General features: G+C 44.5%; 1 long non-coding RNA gene across 1 annotated transcript; it reads right to left on the bottom strand.

The window, feature by feature from the left end:
* Positions 1 to 1,807: 1,807 nt before the first annotated feature.
* LOC137849801 (uncharacterized) lies at positions 1,808 to 9,832 on the bottom strand. The gene is made up of 3 exons (XR_011092078.1): positions 9,488 to 9,832; positions 5,638 to 5,729; positions 1,808 to 4,614 (listed from the first exon to the last, which is right to left on the bottom strand). It is a non-coding gene; the product is annotated as an uncharacterized lncRNA (long non-coding RNA).
* Positions 9,833 to 11,809: the final 1,977 nt, after the last annotated feature.

Here is an 11,809-nt window from a genome sequence, read left to right as displayed (position 1 = left end):
ATAAGAGTCTGAAATGAAAACCTGTTATGGTTGTTAGGGTGCACCAAATAAAACCTCAGGCAACTGAGGAGTAGAGAACTTCAATAGCAATACTGAAACTGCCTGGAGTCAGCTCGAGCTTTAAAAAAAATAAATCAGTTTCCTAGCAAGACATGAAGAAGGGGAAAAACTATATAGTTTCCATTATAAAATAATTGTTGAAATGTGTTTTAAAATAGCTCTACAGCTGATGAAACAGGGAGTAGAAATCTGAGACTTGGCACAAGTGAGAGCTCTTCCTTCAGGAGAACTTTTAAGTGCTTCAGATAAATCAGAGTAGAATGTAAATCTCTGGAAAATACCATGCCCTAGCAGCAGGTTTTGTGTAGGGGGTTGAGGTTTTCTTGTCTTTGCTCTCCCATGGGCCTGTTTGAGGCTGGATCCAGAGCTCACAGCAGTCAAGGTAACGAAAGAGGCACCTAAGAGCACAGCGCTGGGCTCCACGCACTGCTGCACCCTTAGGGGCTGCTTCTTCATTTCAGCTACAAAGTAAAGAGATGTTTCTGTTGGATTTCTTCTCCTGTGGCTTCCCACGTCAGTAATTCACTTCCAGGGGTCTGCTGACAGAGAGCTCCTGAGTGGTACTGTGTGTTATAAAACCAGCATTAGGTGGGAACGGCTCGGATCTGGGTACGGGTTATGTTACTGCCATATAAATAGTGTGTGACTTTGCAGTGTGTCTTCTGCTTTCAGGTTACTGCATATGTCCACACTCGATGGTAAAACCTTAAATTTTGGGGGCCACAGGCTTGGTGTCCTTGGGAATGTGAAGCGTTAAAGCATTGTGGCCATCAGCACTACTCCTGGCAGGTAAAAAAGTAGCCAGTGAGGCTCATTGCTGATCTATTCTGAGCTATTGTGCTGGGTATATGTGGAAAACCATCATTATTTCTTATGGTTTCTGTCTGACAACAAAGCTGTTAAAGCTTCTCCTGTGCCTCACCTCAGTGATGCTGGCTGTGGTTAACGTGCGTCAGTTTCCAGCGCCTGTGCTGCGAGAGAACACGAAAATGCAGCCAGAATACAGCCACCAAAGGCCTTCCTTCAATATCTATATTTAAAAGAAGGAAAGGCAACGTGAGCAAATACAAGTTGGTATAAGTTCTCTCAAGCAAGTTGTTTCACTGGTGTCTAGTCTGAAACCAGTATTAGTGGGTATCACATATTTACTGGCAGCAGTATTTAACAAAAAAATCCCCCCCTTTTACCTTCTGTTCACTTCCATCCCCCTCTCCTTCCTCTACCCAAAAATCTGCCAAAGCATTGCCAGTCCTTCACGAGAAATGTTTCCACCGGGAAGTTAAATGCTGGCTCTTACAGTGTACATGTTACATGCTTGTCTCCACAAATTAGTTTAACCACCTCAGAAATAAAAAAAGTGCCCTGCTGATATGGCAAAAGGAAAAGGGAAAAGGAGGTGTGGGGAGAAGATGGTCTCAGGAAAACTTTGCCCAAACCTGTTGTAAGATCTGTTTGAAGAGGCTGCTTCTACTGCATTCAGAACACAAGTTGTTGCCTGTAAAATACAGAAGCAAACATCAATGTTCAAGATGAATTTCAAGAATGGCTTTTCAAAAGACATGCTGTAGTCAGATCTGTTCGTCCACAGGGAAGGAGAGTCCTGGGGACTATGTGAGGGGTTTAAACTTGGGGTTTAGAATCATTTCCTGGTATTTTCTTTCCTGTAGCTAAAAGAGGAAAAAAAGCAGCCATAAGACAACAGAAAACCACACTAGTTTCTTTCAGGGTTTTGTTTTGTTTTGTTTTTATTTTCGGAAGCCTGACCAGCCTCCAAATGCTTGAAGTAAAATGTTTCCATAAATATTTTAGAAGCACCATTTTTTGCTACTGTCAATTCCAAATTCTGTTTTAAAAATTTCAGACTCATGGGCATCTCTTACTCTACAGGAACAGAGCAGGGTTTCGGTCCCGGTCTGTGGAGCCGAGCAATCAGACTGGAAACTTATCCTAGCATCAGTGCAGTAAACAGCCGAGGTGTGTACATGAAGTTTAATGCATGCATGAATGACACATGGTAGCTCTCTACTAGAATGCTAGCTGCATTTAAGTGTTTCCAAATCTGCTGTTTACACATGCAGTGTATACATTTATTATATATGCATCGTATTCACACGTATATATATACAAACACTGTTGCCTATCACATTTCTTCCATGTAATATAGCTATTTACTCTTGCTGTCTCTGTACTTATGGGAGAAGAAGCCAGTCTGAGAAGCTGGTGCTGTTAGAGGCTGAATATATGAATTTCTGTTGATGGCAAGGTGTTAGTTAACTTTTTGATAAATTACCTTTTCTCCATGGGCCTGTCAGCTGGATGCCTTGCTTCAAAGTTCGCAGCAGCACTGTACCAGTTTTACCATCCATTCCTCAATACAAGCTACTTACCCTCAGTCCTTGGTACTGAACTGATGTGGTTTAAGGGATTATCAAATGTCTGCAAAGCACATGCACTGAAATTCAGGTGTTTTGTAAGTTGTCCTGGGGAACTGAGATCTTGCATGACCAGTATAAATTCAGCTCTGTCCTTGCCATTTTTCGGTCCTAGGAGCCTCAGTGCTATACCCAGAAAAGGTACCATCAGTGCTAGTTGTCATTTGGGCTGTTGGATGTAATGGATGTACAAAGTCCAAGAATGAGACCAAAGGAAGAGATGGAAATTACAGCAGCCTGCTACACAGAAATCTGGGTTAGCCATTGGATCCGGTGTTTGATTCAAACACAGTTTTGCAAATATCTGGGAAAACCAACACTAAATCTTTTCAGAAAGTGTTTCATTCTCAGCTGCTACTGATTTGAAGATGGTGCTATCACGGTAACACATTTTTCAATTCCTTTCACTCTCCCATGTAAATTCTGGCCATTACTTCGCTTGTGTGAGCAGTGCTTTTACCTCTCCGGCTGCACAAGTTGTATGACAAGAGTGTGAACATGTGGAAGCAGTTGAAGATCCGATTTCAATGTGGGCTCAAGGACCCGATTGCATTAACTAAGTTTTGGAATGGAGGCCATGCAAAACCGCTGTGAAGACTGCAATCACACCTTGGCTTAACTTCATGCACTTAAATAGCCCCTGAAAGCCAAAGGAATTTCCCATGCTGACGATCAGTGTACACACACGCAATCTGCTTGGTTAGGACCATAAAAGGTCTGTTAATCTGATCATACACTCGTGCCTGATACGGCCATTCAGGAACACAGACACCTCCTGACCATTGAGTTCATTTTTCTGGGAGTGGCAACATGTCATTCAATCTCTTCCCTGACCTTTCTGAGCCCTGCAGAGATTGGTGCCAAAGGAGTTCTGGCTCTCAGCACTGCTCTCGGCTTTCTGGGGGGCTCTTGAAGCACATCCTGGATGTGGCTCCTGGTCCCCGCATTGACTAATTCAGGGGTTCTCACAAGAGAAATGTCTCAGAATACTTTTAAATGAAGCTTTGACATTTTTCTGCTCATGCACACTCAGATGACTGAGTCCAAAGCCGTATACTACAGTCATGCACATATCCCTCATCATATTTTCAAATAAATGTCATTCATTTTAAAATGATAACACCTAGAAGTGTGCATATGGAGAAGAGGGAGAATAAGGCATACGTATTACATAATGATTTGATTCAGTGATACGTATCGATTAGCACATGTAGCAAAGCACTTGGATTTTCACTTCATACAGCCTAGATAAAGTACCTAAGAGCACTGCTCTTGACATTTCATCAGTGACACATTTAGAGTTTCTGGAGATGCCTTAAAGGTTAGTGTTATATTTCATCCTTCCCAGCTCTGCATTCGGAAGCTCAGTCCCATGAAGCATCACCTGGTGCCAAGGAAAGGCAGGCATTATTTAAATCACATTCTGACATAAGCTGCTCAGAAGTCTCACTTGGCATCTCCTTTGCTAGCAGAACCAGTACCTTTATTTCAAGAACAGTTCAAAGCAGATGAGGTGCTTTTGCAGACAGGTGCAGGAAGGTGAGAAGAGTGGGAGGTAATATGTCCTGGATTGCAACTTGGCCACCAAAAGGAGTAAATGGAGAGAAACCAAACTAGAGAGGACAGAGAGGAGATAAAAGAACATTTTCCATCCACAACAACATTGCCTGAGAAATAGAGAAACAAAACCAAAGGGTATTTAACATCCACAGAGGGATTTTATGGACTGAGTGACAATGTCTGTTGTGGGGAGGAGACAGGGACTGTGGTCTGAGGGCAAGCAGGTAGAGGGAATGAGGACAACAGCTGTAGGAGTACCACGGGTGGAGGGATAACTGCCCTGCTTTGTCCTGCTTGGAGGGCACATGTTCCCTTTCCATGGCTTGAGGTGGCCTGGAGATAAATCCTTGAGGAAGGCACCAAAGTATAAATAAGCAAAGCTGGTCTCTATGCTGGGAAGTGCTAAGCAGAGAGGCTTGTGCTGAACACCTGCTGCAACTTCAGGCTGACTCCTGCCCCGAGCTGGCAGAGGTGTAGGGAATGTGGAACATCACCGAAATATCATTTTGGTGATACCTCTAACAGGATGGTTGAATCCCTGGCGCAAAAACAGAAGATGCACCTGTAAAAAGACAGTGGAAAAATTCATGACTGAGGAGCATTCCTGCTGAAATACCAAGGGGAGAGTGTTTGCTATGAGCCAGGGGCTGAGCTGCTGAGAACTGATGGGAAGCAAAGCATGTCTGCGCTCCTGGCAAGCTGCACGCTGGCTGGAAACAATACACTGTCCTACAGGCAATTCTCGTGACTCACTGGATGACGTGGTTCTTGTCCCAGAATGCTGTCCTTCATGGGTTAGAAGAAAAAAAAAATGTATAAAGACTAAAAATATCTCTGCATCCCTTGTGTCTGCCTGACAAAGGGACGGCTCCAGCAGGTGCACCTACGCACCAGGCACTGGTCTTGCAGGGAAGTCACTTCTCTGTGCTTGTGGTGTTTATCCTTACACAATAAGAGTCAGCTTAAATAGCTTGTACTGCACGGGTCTCTTAAGACCAGTCAAAAAGGACTTACAAAACTATCTTGGGTGCCTTTTTACACCTGAAATTGTACATTCCTTGTTTATGCAAATCAAAAAGTGATTTGAAGACATATTTTGTAGTGTGGCCTAAGATACAAAAATAAAGTATCAAATGTCCCAAAGACCTGACTTTTGACTGCTTCTAAGGTGGGGTGTGATATTTATTGCAATGTGGAGAATGAGACAGTGTGGAAATTTTTAACAGTTTGTCAGGTGAGGCTTTGCAAACTTCATTGCTACAATATGGTCAGCAAACCAAGCCATGGCACTGAAGCAGTTCATATTTGGTAGCTGATTTTTTTTTTTTTTTTTTCAAACACAAAATAAGAAGCCTTGGAAGAATAATTCTTTGATTTTATAGGATTATACAGCAAAAATTACTTCTGCACCTTACTAAAAGCAATGATCAAATCCAAAACCAGAAATGGGATGAATATATATATGCACAAAATCTTAATAGTCTGAGCTGGGAAAGCAGATGAGCTACTGTATTTGATTATACAGTCATAAAGAAAGAACAAAGAAGTAGGAAGCTTGTGGAAGCAGCTAGCATTTCTCACTGACCTGTCCTCCTAGCATCTGTGACCTTTGAAAGAAGAGTCTCAAGTAATAGTGATGACATCTGGTTTGTTGTCCTCGTTCCTGGACCTTCTTGCCTATAACAACAGGATAATCAAATGTCTTGTGCTTTTGGCTGCCTGCTTTTAAATGAGCATTCCAAGTGAAAATAAAGGATTTTGCTAAACACAACACACTGAATGTCAGATTTTTAGTTTTTGCTCTTTATTCTAAAATTTCTTCAAAGCCTTCGTTTTCTCAAGATAATAATTGAGAGGAAAAACCGGGTTTGAAGTGCTCACAGACGGTCCTCACAGTGGAGAAAGCCCCTGTGTTAAGACTGCTTGTGCAAATCCAGCCTGGAGGTTTGTTTTTACTCACAGCCAGCCTCGATATCTTATCACACCAGAAATGGGTTCATCCGAGCTAAATTGCTGTGCATCAACAGGACAGGATTAAGCAGCTCACAGGGCTGCTGACAGTGTTGAACAGGGCAGAATGAGAAGCTTCCACGCCTGAGCTATCAGCTGAGTGCCCTTATCAGCTGTGTATTCACACCAGGCTTAAGGTGCTAAGAAAAAGTGACAGGCGTGTGTGCGGTGGTCGTGCATTCGATTATACTCACAGACACGTGTTGTTGCTTGCTCCATGCAGACATACGTGTACATATGTGTGTGTGCATCTATAGCTTATATAAATACACTGTACTACTTCATGATTATGTTATTTACATGTTATGTATTATACTTGGTCTGTAGTATAGATGTATTATATATATACAGCTTTCTTATGTGGATATCTGTCTATGCACACATGGACATAATCTCAGCATTATATTAAATGCACTTTTCCAGCGATGCTGTTTCCAGGGACTGATGAGAAGGACAGAGGACTGCAGCTGGACCGTTTGTGTGTGCTGTGCAGAGCCACACAGCACCTTCAGGAGCACTTGTTTACAGGCCATCAGGTGAACTGTTATGTACAAGGCTGCAAGTACCAACAGGCACTGAGGGTGATTTGGCAGCCTGGAGTTGTAGCAGGTGATGATCACAATGCTTTGCTTTAAAGCCACCCATGAGAAGCTTCAAAGATCAGAGCTTTACATCCATTCACTCTTAATGCAATTGGATGAGAGCATGATACAGCCCACACAGACAAGAGGTGAAGTTAAAGTGTTGGCTACCAGCAATTAGGACTGGGCAGATAGTCGGTGAAGGTGCTGGAATGATGAGCTTCATGTACATAGCTGGATTTGCCAGCTTGCCCTAGGCACTGCCACTAGCTGTCTCCTGTCCAGCTCTCCTTCAGAGATCCGCAGCTGGCAAAGTTTCCCCCAAGTGAATGGAGAGGCCCAAAATGCCAGCATAAGGACCCGAAGGAGGATCAAGGCTGCATGAAGGTGGACTCGCAGGACCCTGCATCCCCTTGGCACCTTCCCACTGCACCGAGGTCAGTATTGATGACTTCACGCTTCAGGTGACTTCACATGAAGTCATCAGTCATGATGTGCCCTGCAATCACACAGCATAGCCTTGGAGATTAGAATTGTGTTCACCAAGATACATAAGCACTGAGACTCTACAGTTTACATCTGACATGTCTTTGTATGCCATAGAAGTCTGTTCTGCTGCTCGGGTACATGCTGGGAGCAGCATAGCTAGCACTAGGACACAGCAGGTACCACAAGCACTGGCTCTCCTCAGAGGGAAGGAAGAGTGTATTTACTGCCTGCCCTGCATTCACTTACACAAATCTAGTTGCTTTCTGACATTCACCAAGATGTTGAACATTGCACGTAAGGAAGAGAAGAGAACTGAACTCAAACTTTCAGTTCTGCATATAGCTGAGCTGTGTGATTGCCGTTAACCATCAAGCCAGGTAGCTACAGTTGAATTTGAGGATATCTTTCAAAAAACATTGACTGCAAACTTCTCCAGGGATGTCAAGTCTATGACAATCAATCATCACCCTCATTAGTGAAAAAAAAATAAAAAATTTTACTTCTCACATAAACTTTTCTATCAATTGTAAGGGCAGAAGGCTGTTGTAACAGCATCGGTACCATCAAAACCCTTTGGCATAGCTTAGAGAAGACAAGCAGATGAACCTGTAAGAGGTTCCTTGAGCAATCAGATGGCATTGCTCTTTGCTAAACTTTCTCTTATTTTTTGATATCCCTCTTGCAGTGTGCACTTCACAACTGGACACCATAGCTGCACCAGCACCAAATGTGGAGGCCACAAACCTTTCTGCTTCTGCTCAGTAACGAGCATTTACCTTGAAGGTCCCAACATCACACTACAATTTCATTACAACCGATGAGGTGGTTCCTGAAGAGGTTAGTGAGCGCCAACCTCTTCCAGAATCACTGCTCTGCAAGACAGATTGCCTTGTAGGCCAATGTGACCTGCATTTTTTGTGCCTAGATATATCATAATATATTTTACCAAACCAAAACATGCAGTATTTGCTCATGTTAGGTTGTTCGGTTTTTGCTTGTTTGTTTTATTTTTACCAGTTCCTCTAACATTGTCAATAATGATTGCTTTCTTCAGGATCTTTCCTGAAAAAGACAAAGATCCAGTGTCAATTTTGTCTTATCTTTTATCTTAGTCAGAGTACGGGTTATGATGAAGCAAGCTTCCTTACACAAGTCTAAGCATATTGCTACACATGTTTATTAGCCAAATTTCTCAAAGTATTGTAATATTACTTTTAAAATGAGACTATAATACCTTTCATAAATCTAGGTTGTGCAACACTAAGCTTATTGCCTTCCTTTAATTATTTATTAATGTCGGCTGTACCAGTTCTTCCAATATTACTGGAGACTGACAGGCTGGTAATTAAGGGGACCTGAAGCACCGAGCATCCAAGCCTGGCTATGCAGCTGGCCATGGCCATCACAGCCATTCCCCCTTCACTCCTACATCCCTATGCAGACTAGCTGCCACTCAAGCTGTTCCCATGCCACAGCACAAAATGGCCCGTCACGGCTGTTCCCCCTTCCCTCCTACATCCTTCCACTCAAGCTGCACCTATGCTACAGCACAAAATGGCCCCCCAGCCTCCCATAAGCCCTGGGAAACACATGTACATGCTCCAGCCATGTTTTGGTGGCCTCCGGGCTTGTAAGCTCCTCTCTACCTTAGTGGGATCTGGGCAGGGTCACAGAAAGAGGCCCACAGGGCAGGGGGTGGCTTCCTTGGTCACACCCGATGGGGAACAGCAGTGCCACCCCACTCTGCCTGCACACCCACCTCCAACAGCCTCTGCCAGGCCCCCAGGACTTCGGGTCCTTGATGACATCCAACAGCAGTCCAGTCAGGATGGATGTGGTTTTGAAACCAGAAGCACTCTGGGCAGTTTCCAGTCATTATGTGTGGCCTGTGGTTATCCCTAAATCCCCAGCCCACTGGACCCTGCAGGCCATACATGGCCACTATGGCCATGACCCATGGGGATCTCTCTTCACGTCTCTCAGACACCAAGAGCTGCCCAAAATGGTCATCACCATGCACAGGAGCAAGCCCATCCTGGCAGCACGCTGGCACTTTCCAGAGCCCAGCCAGGCCTGGTGCCGTTCCTGGTCTTGCACGCTCAAAGCTGTTGCTTGTTGGAGGGCTGGCCAGATGTGGCTGCGGTCGAGGAACTTGGTAATAAAGGGCAATGAGCAAAACATGTATATATTCATATATATAAACACACCCACACAACTCTCTCTCTCTCTCACTCTCACACACACATTTCCTTTCTAAGAATAGTCTGGAAATTATGTTCACAGATTGCTGGAGGTTCCACAATCAAATTACGCAGGAAGGGAGTGATGTAAAGCTGTGGTCAGAAAGCATTTTACCTTTTCATCTACTCTCTGATAAACTGTACAGTATTCACTCAGGGATAAGTCAATGTCTGTTTGCCAAAGAACCAGTTGCAAGAAGGTGCAGTCAGAGAGGAGAGCAGTAGATGTCCATCTTCATAGTGCTGTGATGCCAAGGTGAATGTTGCCTACCCCTTTACTCTGTTTTTAAGAAGTTGCATATTACTTCTGTCATCTGCACTGGTGTGTGAAGGCGCCTTGTGGTTACCCTCTTCTGCAGGTTTATGATTTTCACTGGAGAAGTGGCCAGGGCTGATTCCAGTAGAGGGGATGGCCTCTGTATTCAGACATCCTTAAGGACAGCATGTACCAGGGCATGTCCTGACTCTGCAAATACCAGAAGCAGAAATATAGTCATGGTCCAGAGCAAAAGCAATCAAATTCTGTACAAGCTGCCAAAAACAGAATCAACCTCGGTTGTTTCAGAGAGAACAGCGTGGGAGCCCACGCAGACAGCACTGCTGTGAAAGCCTCGGGAAAAGTCAATTCTGGAAACAAAACGCCCACTCCGGTGATTTTCCTGAAGGGCAACACATCTTCGAAATAGCAATAAGCTGCTGAAGAAGCAGCCCTCCCTGGCGAGGAGGACTAGGTAGCGCTGGCGATGGCAGAGGGCAGGCCCTGCAAGCCCAGGCCCACACTGGAGCCAGGGGTGTCCTGCACAGCCTATGAGAAAACCCTGGTTTGTCTTGGGCTTTGTGTTCGCTTTATACAGTAAAATGTCATTAACTTTTTTTGTTGTTGTTGTTTTGTTTTGTTTCCATTTTATAATGGCTTTTCTTGTCCATGTCACCTCAGCAATTGTTCTGTTATTTTATGTGCACTAATACACTGCTTCTCTAGATGCAGCACTCAGGGCACAAGCCAATTTTGCAGACCTGATGTGTGCAGGACTGACCCAGGCTGTGACCAGAGGAAGATGCTCGTGCCCAGATGGGAGAGCTCGGCCACCTCCAGCCCATGCTACACGAGCAGCACAGCTCTCTCACCATAAACCAGCAGTGATGGCTCAGGAGCATCTTCATCCTGACTCTTGCATCTGGCTTTTTGAAAAGAAACTGTCACCTTTGATCTGCTGATCTTTGATCTTCTAATACAACTAAAGATCCTGAATTAATGCTGTTGTTGTCTGTGGCTCTGCCTGTCTGACAGAGAGCCCGAATCCCAGATATTCTTCTGCTCAGTGCACTGTTGAGATGCTCTGATACGCAGCGCTTTTTGCGGCTGGTTAAGTAGCAACCGTGCGCAGAGAGCAGGGTAGATGGGAAGGTGACAGCAGTTCCTGTTCCAAGATTTGACTAATTACAGAGTAGCAGCTCCTCTGCTGATGTGAATTGTCACAGCCCTGCTGGAAAGAACAAGCCTTGAAAATTCACATCAGCTGAAGACTCTTCACATCAGCCAAGAACGTGCTGCAGCTTTGTCTCTCGAGTATAAATATTTATGTGGACGGATCTGGCTCCATCTTGCGATTTGATGGCCTATGAAATACCTAAGGCTTCAGACTTCCTCCTTGCCTCCCCACCTCTGAATAGACACAGCTGTAATTGAGTGTATTATAAACAGTAGAGCTGATTTCCTGCCATTAGTATTTTTATTTGTCTTGATCCTGTGACACTGAAATTTAATTACTATTGGCACTAGTCAATGTGTGTGTGGCAACATAAAGGTTGCCTTTGTTATCCTGGTGAACACAGAGTGCTCAGGTTCTTTCTGGTGCACCAACAGATCAAAAAAGGACATAGACAATTATAACTATGCATTTCATCTCAAGTTGAACACTTCCCTGTGTCTTGCTAATAATAGTAGTATTAACTACTTAAAGACTGAAGATCATGGTAGATTTATAAAGAAAACTGAAAAGAAATGGACTGCTCAGTGCCCATGTCCCAGCCCAGATGCAGACATGGCTCCATGCCAGGCAACTTGGGGGCTGAATCTGTCCAGTTCTGCATCCCATAACACATCCAGCACATTCCAGCAGCATCTGGCATCTCACTAGGTGCAGAAATGCTGAATACCAGGCTCTTTTATCTAAGGTAAGCATGGTAAATTGAATTCTTTCCCATGCCAGAAGAGGATCTGGAAGAACTTCTTCCAGGAACTGGGGCAGCCTGGGGGCCTGCTGGCTAAATGAGGAAGAGCCCTAGTGCTGAAGCTGTCCGAGGGCACAAAAATGGGTGTCAGACACCCCTGGAGGGAGGGGAACACAAGTGGCCTGCACTGGTCTGGTGGACCTTGCATTCACCAGGGCAGGGGAGCCCCTGTTTCTTCTCCTTATTGCCCAGGCTGGCCCTG

This window comes from Anas acuta, chromosome 1 (assembly GCF_963932015.1).
Source record: "Anas acuta chromosome 1, bAnaAcu1.1, whole genome shotgun sequence".
Taxonomy (NCBI): Eukaryota; Metazoa; Chordata; class Aves; order Anseriformes; family Anatidae; genus Anas; species Anas acuta.
This window is presented reverse-complemented; position numbering and strand designations above follow the sequence as displayed.